The following is a 12,158-nucleotide window of genomic DNA, read 5'->3' on the forward strand; positions in this document are numbered from 1 at the left end:
AACTGTTCTGTTATTGTATGCCAAGTAAATGTTAAAACTGACTACCTCACTCACAGTTTCCGTCATCCTCTTCATTGAAATTATGTGCAAACCTAAAAGTCTTGAGTTCTGCAAGCTGGTTATCCTTTTCTATGTCAGATCCAGTACTAACACCTGATTGATAGAGGGATAGATAGATGACTCATTTATGCTCCTATATATAGATTAATATCAGTATGAGGAGTGACTGTAATTTAAGTTGCTGGCCAGAGGTAGGACACATCTGACTGAGTTTTCTAATTGAGGATCTCAATGGGTAATGTCCTGGAAACATCTTGTCCCTAGACTTTAATTAGCTTGGAATCGTATCATTAGGTTTGAATATTTACAGCTACTCTCTAAAGAAAAATAGCCACTGTCCAAAGGAAGATTTCCAACAACTATCTTTTCCTTGAGGCTGACACAAATCTGTCCAATATTTTGACTTAGTGCTACCTCTCTACCACCCCATCACTCGACTCACTATTGTGGAACAGGATGGAGGAAGCTGCGAAGATATATGTTGAAGTCATGTTCATAGTGTGTTGAACAAAAACCTGATAAAAATATTCATATTCAAACTAATACATAAAGGTCCTTAGGCCCTGTCACCATTTTCATTTTTTTATGTGTGTTGTGATTTGGACTACATATGTCTATATGCTATTTATTTTCATTGAGTATAATGAGGTTTATACATTTACAGAGGTGTGAAGTTGTACTCTCAAAATTTACATCGTATTGAATATCAACAGTAAATCAATGAAACTTTATGTAAAGATCAGTAGAGGGACCTAGTGTGGCTCACATAGTAGAGTACACACAACCATGTGCAAGGACCTGAATAAAAACCAATTGATTCAATTTCTTTTTTAGAAAGTAAAATTTCATGTCTCCTTTGCATCCTCTTGGTTGAAACTTGAAGACATCATGTTGAATGAGAGAAATCAAGAAGAGAAGAATGAATACCAAATGATCTCAGATATTAGTGGGACTTAATAAAGTAGGGATGGGGAGAGAGGATACATAGTGAAATATGGACTGGACCTGGTGCAGGCACTAAAGCAAAGGACTATGGGGAGGAAGGGGTGAGAGAGGAGAGGGAGAAACCTTCTGGGGCCTGGTATATGATGCAATTGCATGCATGTGTCAGTGAATCCATTGTAAAGCATTAACCCCTCAATAAAAATTTTTTTTCTAAAAAAAGTAAAACTTCATGATGGGGGGTAGACAGCATGATGGTTATGTAAAGAAATTCTCATGTCTGAGGCTGACTCCAAAGTGTCAGATTCAATCCCCCACACCACCATAAACCAGAGCTGAATAGTGCTCTGGTAAAAAATAAATAAATAAATAAGATGAAACTTTAAAATAGTTGAGAGAATAATGATTATAGCTTAAAAGTGCAGAAAAGTTACTTTTGTTGACATAAGGAAAATCCCAACATTATGCTGAATGTATTTTTATAATTAAAAATCTTTTAATATATACATATTATTGGGTAGAGACAGAGAGAAATTGAAGAGGGGAAGATAGACGGAAATAGAGAAACTCCGGAAGCCCTGCTTCACCACTCCTGAAGCTTTCCTCCTGCAGGTGGGAATCAGGCTTGTATGCCTGTCTTTGCACATTGTAACCTGTGCACTTAACCTCATGCACCACCACCTGGCCCCTTAAGTTGAATTTCTTCAGGATGAGAATATTTACCATTGAAAGTCCTTTGTAAGCCAGGTAATATGAGAGGTATTGGGATCATGTAATGCTTTCAATAATATTTAAAGAATTAATAAGGGGTCATGTAGTGATTCACCTAGCAGAACACTCCATGCATGAAGACCTGAGTTCAAACCTCAAGTCCCTACCTGTAGGGGAGAAAGCTTCGCAAACAGTGGAGCAGTGATATCAGTCTCTCTATTTCTATCTCTTTCTTCATCTCCCCCTCTCTACAAGCTTTGTCACCCTCTATAAAAATAAACAGAAAAGAGAAAGTAAGATAGGCTCACACTGAGTCCCAGTGATAGCCTTGGTGGCAAAAATAAAAAGAATTAATAACTTCAATATTTACTATTTTTTATTTTGACCACCAATGATAAGATTTCTAAAGGATATTGACCAATAAAATGCGAAGCTAAGTTCATTATTTAGCAGCTCTTTGAATCATATGATTGACACATTTAAGCATTATTAAGTTTTATTGATATAACATGTAATATTTTGAATTTTCCTCATGCAGTGTTTAAGTCATGTACCATAATTTTGATATTGTATTGCTATAATTTTCTCCAAAGTAGAGGACCTAACTTTTATCAGTTTTATTTTGGCATATGAAGGCATCCGTTTAAAATATACAAATAAGGGCCAGATGGTTGTGCACCTGGTTGAACACACATTACAATGCACAAGGACGTGGGTTTAATTCCCCAGTTCCCACCGAGCAGTGAGACAGATCTGCACATATCTCTCACTTTTCCTCAGTATCTAAAACAAAAATATTTAAAAGTTCATATACAGGTAATATTTGACAAATATATATCACCATATAGCAAGACCATAGTCAAGTTGTAAGTCAAAGATCATTAATCTTTTCTTGTAAAGAGGCAATAAGTATTTCAGGCTTGTGGAGCACCTCTATTACAACAAATGAACCTGCCATTGTAGTTCAAAAACAGGGATAGACAATACATAAATAAATGGGGTCTGGGTGGTGGTGCACTTGGTTGAGTGCACATGTTACAGTGCACAAGGACCCAGGTTCAAGCTCCCAGTCCCTCAATGTCTGCCTTTCTCTATCCAATCAAAAATAAAAAATAAATAAAGATATTTAAAAATTAAAAATGAGCATGAATGAATCACCATAAATCTTCACTTGCAGATACATGACTGATACAAATCATTTTTTTTCCCTCCAGGGTTATTGCTAGGCTCGGTGCCTGCACCATGAATCCACCGCTTCTGGAGGCCATTTTTCCCTCTTTTGTTGCCCTTGTTGTTGTAGCCTTGAGGTTATTATTATTGCCATTGTTGATGTTGTTTGTTGTTGGATAGGACAGAGAGAAATGGAGAGAGGAGGGGAAGACAGAGAGCGGGAGAGAAAGATAGACACCTGCAGACCTGCTTCACCGCCTGTGAAGCGACTGCCCTGCAGGTGGGGAGCAGGGGGCTCGAACCAGGATCCTTACGCTGGTCCTTGTGCTTTGTGCCACATGCGCTTAACCCACTGCGCCACCGCCCGACCCTCGATACAAATCATTTTAAAGTGTTACACCCTATTTATTGTGATCAAACTCCTTTCTAGGGTAAAATACTGATCTGCTTTCTGTCACCATCAATTAGTTTTACCTGTTCTAGAACTTCATATAAATGGAATCATATATCTTCTGAGTTGACTTTTTCCCACCTAGGATAATGATCTTGATAATGATAATGATCAAAAGGGATTCATTCCTTTTGATGCGAAAATTGGCTATTATACCACTATGGTTATTGCTACTGATATTTCTGTCACTGGCTGACTAGTACTCCGTCTGTTAATAAAATGAAAGTTGGTATTGATTTTTTAAAATGCTATTTTATTTATTATTTGTTGTTTAGAGACAGAGAAAATTGAAATGGAAGGGTGAAAGAGAGAGAGAAAGACACACATACACACTATTTCATTGCTCATGAAGTTTTCTTCCTGCAGGTGGGGGATGGGCGCTTGAACTCAAGTCTTTGTGCACTGTAATGTATGTGTCTAACCAGGTGTGCCATTTTCTTGCCTCTTTGATTTATGATACCATTAATAAAGGTTATGTAAATATTTTCAGCAAACCTTTGTAGAGATATTTTTATTTATTTTGAGTAAATACTCAATTGTAAAACTAAAGAGTTGTAGTAAGTCTACTCTCTTTTTCTCATTTTTTTTCCTCTCAAAAACCTCTAGCGGCGTCCTTATCCGGGAGTCCTGAGATTCCCAAGCAGACATAATGGGCCTAGACCTCAAATAAATCCCTCTCTCCTTTGTCTCCCCTATCGGTCATTCCTATCAGAAACAACACAATAGACCCCTTTGTGGCCTCCATAGGACTTTGCCCTCAACTTGGATCAACAATAATAGAGAATGTTCCATCCTCTGAAGGGAGGCTGGACAATATACTCTATACAACACCTGAGGAAGATGGATCCTGATATTGGGGCAGCTTGGAATGTTCCTATTTATGACCACAGAATGTGAGCTCAGATCTACAGGGATGCAGAGTTCACATAGGCTCCTAAGCTAAATATGGGCCCCAATTTGATTTTGCTGCAACAGTGAATGGGAGTGATTTCTGGATGTCTTCTTCAGATTTAGTGTTTGCATAAAGAAATGTCACTGATTTTTATACATTGATTTTGTAGCCTGACACCTTGCTGTATTACCTAATATCTTCCAGTAGTTTTCTGCTGGATTCTTTAGGTTTTTCTATGTATACTATCATATCATCTGCAAATAGTGAGAACTTGACTTCTTCCCTTCCAATCTGTATTCCTTTGATTTTTTTTCTCTTGCCTGATTGCTATGGCAAGAACTTCCAATACTATGTTGAAGATTAATGGTGATAGTGGACATCCCTGTCTAGTCCTTGATCTGAGGGGGATTGCTTTCGGCTTCTGTCCATTGAGTATGATGTTGGCTGTAGGTTTGCTATATATGGACTCCACCCCCTTTGTGTCTTTCTCTGTTTCCTTGAGTAATGACTCATCATTTTCAGTATACAAGTCTTTCACTTCTTTGGTTAGGTTTATTCCTAGATATTTTATTGTTTTTGTTGCTATAGTAAAAGGAATTGATTTCTGGATTTCATCTTCTTCTAACTTAGCATATGCATAAAGGAATGCCATTGACTTTTGAATGTTAATTGCATAGCCTGACACCTTACTGTATTGCCTGATGATTTCCAAAATCTTCTTGCTGGATTCTTTAGGTTTTTCTATCACGTCATTTGCAAATAGGGAGAGTTTGACTTCTTCTCTTTCAATCTGTATCCCTTTAATTCCTTGCTCCTGCCTGATTGCTATGGTAAGTACTTCCAACATTATGCTGAATAGTAATGGTGATAGTGGGCAGCCCTGCCTAGTATCTGATCTGAGGAGAAATGCTTCCAGTTTTTCACCATTGAGCATGATGTTGGCTGTAGGTTTGCTATATATAGACTCCACTATCTTGAGGAATTTTCCATCTATTCCCATTTTTGTAGTGTTTTGTTCATGAAGGAATGTTGGATTTTGTCAAATGCTTTCTATGCACCTATTGATATAACCATGTGTTTTGTGGTCTTGCTTTTATTGATGTGGTGGATCATGTTGATCTATTTACATACATTAAACCATCCCCGGGATAAACACCACTTGGTCATGATGAACAATCTTTTTAGTATACTGCTGTATCCAGTTGGCTAGAATTTAGTTAAAGATTTTAGTATCTATGTTCATCAGAGATATTGGTCTGTAGTTTTCTTTTTTGTTTGTATCCCTGTCTGCTTTTGGTATCAGAGTGATTTTGGATTCATAGAAGCTGGAAGGGAGTATTTCAGTGTCTTCAATCTTCTGGAGGACTTTTTTTTCTTTTTAAAATTTTCTTATTATCTTTGTTTATTGGATAGAGACAGTCAGAAATCGAGGGGGAAGGGAGGGATAGAGAGGGTGAGAGACAGAGAGACACTTGCAGCACTGCTTCACCACTTGTGAAGCTTTACCCCTGCAAGTGGGGACTGGGGCCTTGAACCCAGGTCCTTGCCCATTTTAACATGTGCGCTCAACCAGGTGTGCCACCATCGGCCTCGGGGAAGACTTTTAAAAGTAGAGGTACTAGTTCTTCCTTGAAAGTTTTATAGAATTCATTTGTAAAACCATCTGTTCTGGGACTTTTATTCTTGGGAAAGTTTTTGATAACTGTTTCAACTTTGTTTGTTGTTATGGACCTGTTCCTATTATCAAGTTTCTCTTTATTTAATTTTGGAAGTTCATAGGTATCTAGGAAATTGTCCATTTCTTCCAGGTTCTCTAGCTTGGTGGCATATAGTTGTTCATAGAAGCCTCACATGATATGTTGAATTTCTGTGGTGTCTGTTGTGATATCTCCTCTTTCATTTACAATTTAATTAATTTGGGTCTTCTCCCTTTTTTGTTTTGTGAGTATGGCTAAAGGTTGTCGATTTTGTTCCCTCTTTTGAAGAACCAACATTTACTTTCATTGATCATTCATATGGTTTTCTTATTTTCAATGTTATTTATTTCTGCCCTTACTTTAGTTATTTCTGTCCTTCTGGTTGCTGTAGGGTTCCTTTGTTCTTCTTCTTCTAGGTCTTTAACATGTGCTATTAGGTTGTCTATTTATGCTTTTTCTTGTTTACTAATGTGAGCTTTTATGGCTATGAACTTCCCTCTCAGTACTGCTTTAGTTGTGTCCCAGATATTTTGATAGCTTATGTCTTCATTTTCATTGAACTCTCAAAACATTTTGACACTTCTTCCTTTATTTCCTCTTTGATCCAGTAGTTGTTAAGTAGTGTACTGTTGAGCTTCCACATTTTGGGACTATTACTAATCTTTCATTGATTGTTAAGTGTTAGTTTCATTCCACTGTGGTCTGAGAAGATGCTTGGGACGATTTCAATGCTCTTGAATTTGCTGATGCTGTTTTTGTAACCTAACATATGGTCTATCCTGAGAATAACTCATGTGGACTTGAGTAGAATGTGTATTCCAGTTTTGGAAGTGAATGACTCTGAAAATGTCCAATAGTTCTAGTTTATCCATCTCCTCATTTAGCTCCCTCATGTATTTATTGGTTTTCTGCCTGGATGATCTGTCAAGTTGAGAGAGTGTGGTGTCTAAGTCCCCTACTATTACTGTGTTGCTGTTAATTTATTGCTGTTGCTCTTTCAGTAGATGTCTGATGTATTTAGACGGTTTCTCATTGGGTGCATAGATGTTAATAATTGTTAAGTCCTCTAGATTGACTGATCCTCTGAGCATTACATAATGCCCATCTCTATCTTTTGGAATTTTATTTATTTTAAAGTCTATCATGTCAGATATGAGAATAGCTGTTCCAGCCCTTTTTTGTGGGTGATTGGCTTGTATGATAGTTTCCCATCCTTTCACTTTGGGTCTATTAGGTGGGTTTCCTGTAGTCCACATATAGTTGGGTTGTGTTTTCTGATCCGTTCTCTTACTCTGTGCATTTTAATAGGTGAATTCAGAGTGTTCTGATACATGGCATACTTATGGAGGTCTGACTGTTTATAGGTGAACTTTCAGAACTTCTTTCAGGGCAGGCTTGGTGATAGTTGATTCTTTCAACTGTTGCTTGGCTGAGAAGGTTTTTATGCTTCCATCTAGTTGGAATGACAGTCTAGCAGGATACAGTAGTCTTGGTTGAAAACCTTTCTCATTGAGCACTCGATAGATATCTTGCCATTCTCTTCTGGCCTGTAGTGTTTGTGTGGAGAAGTCTGCTGATAATATTATGGATTTCCTCTGTAGGTGACTCTTTGTTTTTTATCTTTCAGTCTTCAGAATCCTTTCTTTATCCTTATTCCTTTCCATTCTAAATATGATGTGTCTTGGTGTCTTTAAGCCTGGGTTAATTCTGTTTGGGACACTCTGGGCTTCTTGAACCTTTATGTCTTTGATGTTTTCTAGACTAGAGAAATTCTCAGCTATTATGTTGTATAGAATGCTTTCTTCCCCTTCTTCTCTTTCTTCCTCTGTAAGCCAATATTCATATATTATTTTTTTGAAGTCCTCCCATATGTCTCTTTTGTTGTTATCAGTATCTCTTAATCTCTCTTGAGAGCTCTTACTTCTTTTTAGTTACTGTAATTCATCCTCAGTCTTGCTAATTCTGTCTTCAGCCTCATTTATTCCATTCTCTCTCCCCTCTACTATTTTCTGGAGTTCATCTATTTTGTTACCCTGTTCTTACACTGTTTTAGCTTATTCAGCTAGTTGTGTTCTTGTCTTAGCTATTTCAGCTTTCAGCTCTCTAATAACCTTGAGATAATTAGTATTTTCTTCCAGAGTCTCATTTGTTGTTTCTGAACTTCTGATGACAATTCTTTTAAACTCTTACTTACTCCTGTGACTTTTTCCTTAACTAGTGTTTGGATGTTGACCTCATTATTCTGTGCTTCAAACTTTGGGGGTCTTTTAGCTGGACTCTTGTCCTGGGTTATTTCTCCAATATTTTCTTGTTGGTTTAACTGTTCTATAGAGTATATTATGAGGTCTCTCTCTTAGTACTTTTCAAATTACTGATCACTCTTGCCTGAATTGACTTGTGTCTAAGTAAGGTACTTAAAGAGTTCACAGTTGTGGAAATTAACAGTTGTTTCAATATTATTTCAATCCCTGAGTGTGAGCACAGTGGCTTTAAAGGTCTCTTTTGTAATTTTTCTTCCCTATATGCTATGGGAATCTGAGGCCTTTTAAACTCTAAGTAGGCTTCTTAGCTTAATCACTGATTCCTGACCTAGAGATAAAGCAGGGTGGGAGAGAGATAACACAGTGGTTATTCAAAGAGACTCTCACACCCCATGGATCCAAAGCTCTGGGCTCAATTCAGTTTCTCTGCCAAGCCGGGCAGCACTGCTGAGCCCTGTATCTAAACAAATTCCATTTATAGTGTGTAGTTTCTGAGGCAACCATGCACCATGTTCTCATCAATGTAGAACAATGTAGAAAGATTCCCATTAAACAGCCCCCCACCCCACTAGGCCTATGAGGTGTAGTAGCTCTTCTCCTGAGTTTCCTGGTCAATTCTCTGTTCCCAGAAGTCAGCACAGGGCCTCCGCTCTGCTGCTCCAGCCTCTGAGGCAGTTGCAATGGAGACTCACAGTTGAATTTGGTGAGTTGTAGTAGAGTCCTCTCTTTCCTTCAGTAGTCTTTTTGTTGGTAAAATAGACTGGAGTTGGTGCCTCAACAGACAAACTGCCGAACTGTTAGCAGTTGCTCAATCTCTCCTTAGGCTCCTCTGTCCTGGATCTACATGTGTGTGCACTCACCGGTAGTTTGGTTGGTTCCCAAAGTCGTTCTAGTTGACCCAGGAGAAGAGAGGAAACTCCTCTGGAAGTCCCTGATTGTCCAAGGTTTACATACTGTCACTCATAATATTCTCTTGTGACTCTGAGTTTTTTCTATTTTTATTAGTGATTTGATAATAGCTTATAAAATTATACAATTACAGGATTATAATTGCATCCCATACCCACTGCCAATATTCTGTGATCCCCACCCCCAATGGTAACCACCATTGTTCTCATAGTATCTTGAAAATAGTTCTGTTTCTTTTTTCACCATAGATTAATGTGTTTCAATGCCTTATATTCTGCATATAAGTGAAACCCTCCATTAGTTGTTTTTCACTTCCTTACTTATTTCACTCAGTATAATCATATCAAGTTCTACCAAAGGGACCCAATATTACCTTTTAAATTACAGACTAGTGTTCCATTGCTAATATATTCCATGATTTCTTTATCCATTTATTTGTCAATGGACTTTTAGGTTGCTTCTACTCCTTGGCAATTATGAGTAAAGCAGCTACAAATGTAATGGTGCACATGTCATTTTTAAGTTAGTGTTTTCATGTCCTTTGAATATGTGCTTGGCAGTGGTATTGCAGGATCATAAGATATTTCTACTTTTATTTGTTTAAAGAATCTCCATATTGTTTTCTAAAGGGATGTACCAGTTTGCATTCCCACCAACAGTGTAACAGAGTTCCTTTTCTTCACATCCCCATCAATACATGGCATTGTCTGCTTTGTTGATGTATGCCATTCTCATAGTCAGATGGTATACCTCATTGTGGCTTTATTTTTCATTTCTCTAATGATAATTGAAATGAGGTGTTTTTTCATCAAAAAATAGTCTATTAAGATCATGAGTAGACTTTTTAATTGGGTTATTTGTTTTATGTTGTTGAGTCATACGATAGATGTTTGATATCAATCTCTTGTCAGACTTGTGACATGCAAATATCATTTGCTAATTGTTTTCTGCATCACTTGTAATGCTGTCTGTCTCCTTTGTTTCTGATTATTTGTTATCTCCAGGCCTTCAATGCTCTTCAATGATGACTTTTTTTTTGGAGGGGGGGGAGGCAGAGGGAGAGAGAATACCCATGCAGCACTAAAGCTTCCTTCAATGTGGTGGAGTCTGGACTCAAACCTGGTTTAAACATATGACAAAGTAGTTCACTATTCAACAGAATAATTGTGCTGGTTCTGTTGCTGACATTTTCATCATGTCTTCTTTTCTTTTTGGTTATGGAGCCTAGCTACAGGCTTACCTTATGTATCCTCTTAAAGAAGCAGCTTTTAGTTTCATTGATCTTTTGGGAGGTTTTATTCATTTCTCCTCAGATTTTTGTGATTTTATCCTCTTTGCTGATTTTTTGCCCATTTGTTGCTCATTTTCTACTTCCTCCTGATATAATGTTATTTTTTTTTTATTTGAGTACTTCTTTGGTTAATGTGAGCCTGTATTCCTATTAAATTCCTTTTAATTTATGGAGGCAGGGCTATGAGCAGCAGCAGATCTGTCTCTCTCCTCTCCTCTCTTTTCCCGGATCAACCAGGAATACCAAAGGAGACCACCTGGGACCACAACAAGACAGGACTATAATGACTACAGGAACCCACCAAATCACCGGTAAGTGCAAACACACATTGCTGGTGACAGAGAGGAGCCTAGGTAGAGACTAAGTGGCTGGTAACAGTCTGGCGGTTTATCAGTTGAGACACCACCTCCAGTCTGTTCCACCAACAAGTGACAGCTGAAGGGAGGAGAGGGCTCCCCAGAGACTCACCAAGTGCAACTCTGAGTCTCCATTGCTACTGCCTTCAGAATCTGGAGCAGCGGCAGGGAGGAACATCAGGGGACAGAGATCTAACCAGGAAACTCAGGAGAAGACCTATACCTTGGTGGCATAGCTGTGGGGCTGTGAAAGTCTCTTTGTATAACCACTGGACTATCTCTGCCACACCCTGCCTTATCTCTTGGTCAGGAGTCAGTGATTAAGCTAAGAAGCCTACTTATAGTTTAGAAGCCCTCAGGCTCCCATAGCCTACACACACACACACACACACACACACACACACACACACAGAGAGAGAGAGAGAGAGAGAGAGAGAGAGAGGCTTTTAAATCACTGAGCTCCAACTCAGGGATTAAAATACTATTGAAACAACTGTTAACTTCCACCACTGTGAACCCTTTAATTACCTTACTTAGACATAAGTCCAGGAAATAGTGATCAGTAATTTGAAAAGTGCTAAGAGAGGGAACTCATAACATAATATATAAAATGGGGAAACCAACAAGAAGAAATATTGGAGAAATGAACCAGGACAACAGTCCAACTAAAATCGCCCCAAAGGGTGAAGCACAAAATAACGAGTTCAACATCCAAACATTAGCAAAGGAAATAATCACAGGAGTAAAGAGTTTGAAAGAATTGTATTCAGAAATACAGGAACAACAAATGAGACTCTGGAAGAAAACACTAACTATCTCAAGGTTATTAGAGAGCTGAAAGCTGAAATAGCTGAGCTAAGAACGCAACTAGCTGAACAAGCTAAAACAGTATCAGAACAGGGGAACAAAATAGATGAACTCCAGAAAACAGTAGAGGGCAGAGAGAATAGAATCAATGAGGCTGAAGACAGAATTAGCAAGATAGAGGATGAATTAGAGACAACTAAAAAAGAAGTAAGAGATCTCAAAAAGAGATTAAGAGATGCTGAAAACAACAACAGAGACTGATGGGATGACTTCAAAAGAAACAATATATGCATTATTGGCTTACCAGAGGAAGAAATAGAGGGAGAGAAAGAAAGCATTTTCCAGGCCATAATAGCTGAAAAATTCTCTAGTCTAAACAACGTCAAAAGCATAAAGATTCAAGAAGCCCAGAGTGTCCCAAACAGAATTAACCCAGGCTTAAAGACACCAAGACACATCATATTTAGAATGGAAAGGAATAAGGATAAAGAAAGGATCCTGAAGGCTGTAAGAGAAAAACAAAGAGTCACCTACAGAGGAAAACCCAAAAGATTAGCATCAGACTTCTCCACACAAATACTACAGGCCAGAAGAGATATCTATTGAGTACT

This window comes from Erinaceus europaeus, chromosome 2 (genome assembly GCF_950295315.1).
Source record: "Erinaceus europaeus chromosome 2, mEriEur2.1, whole genome shotgun sequence".
Taxonomy (NCBI): Eukaryota; Metazoa; Chordata; class Mammalia; order Eulipotyphla; family Erinaceidae; genus Erinaceus; species Erinaceus europaeus.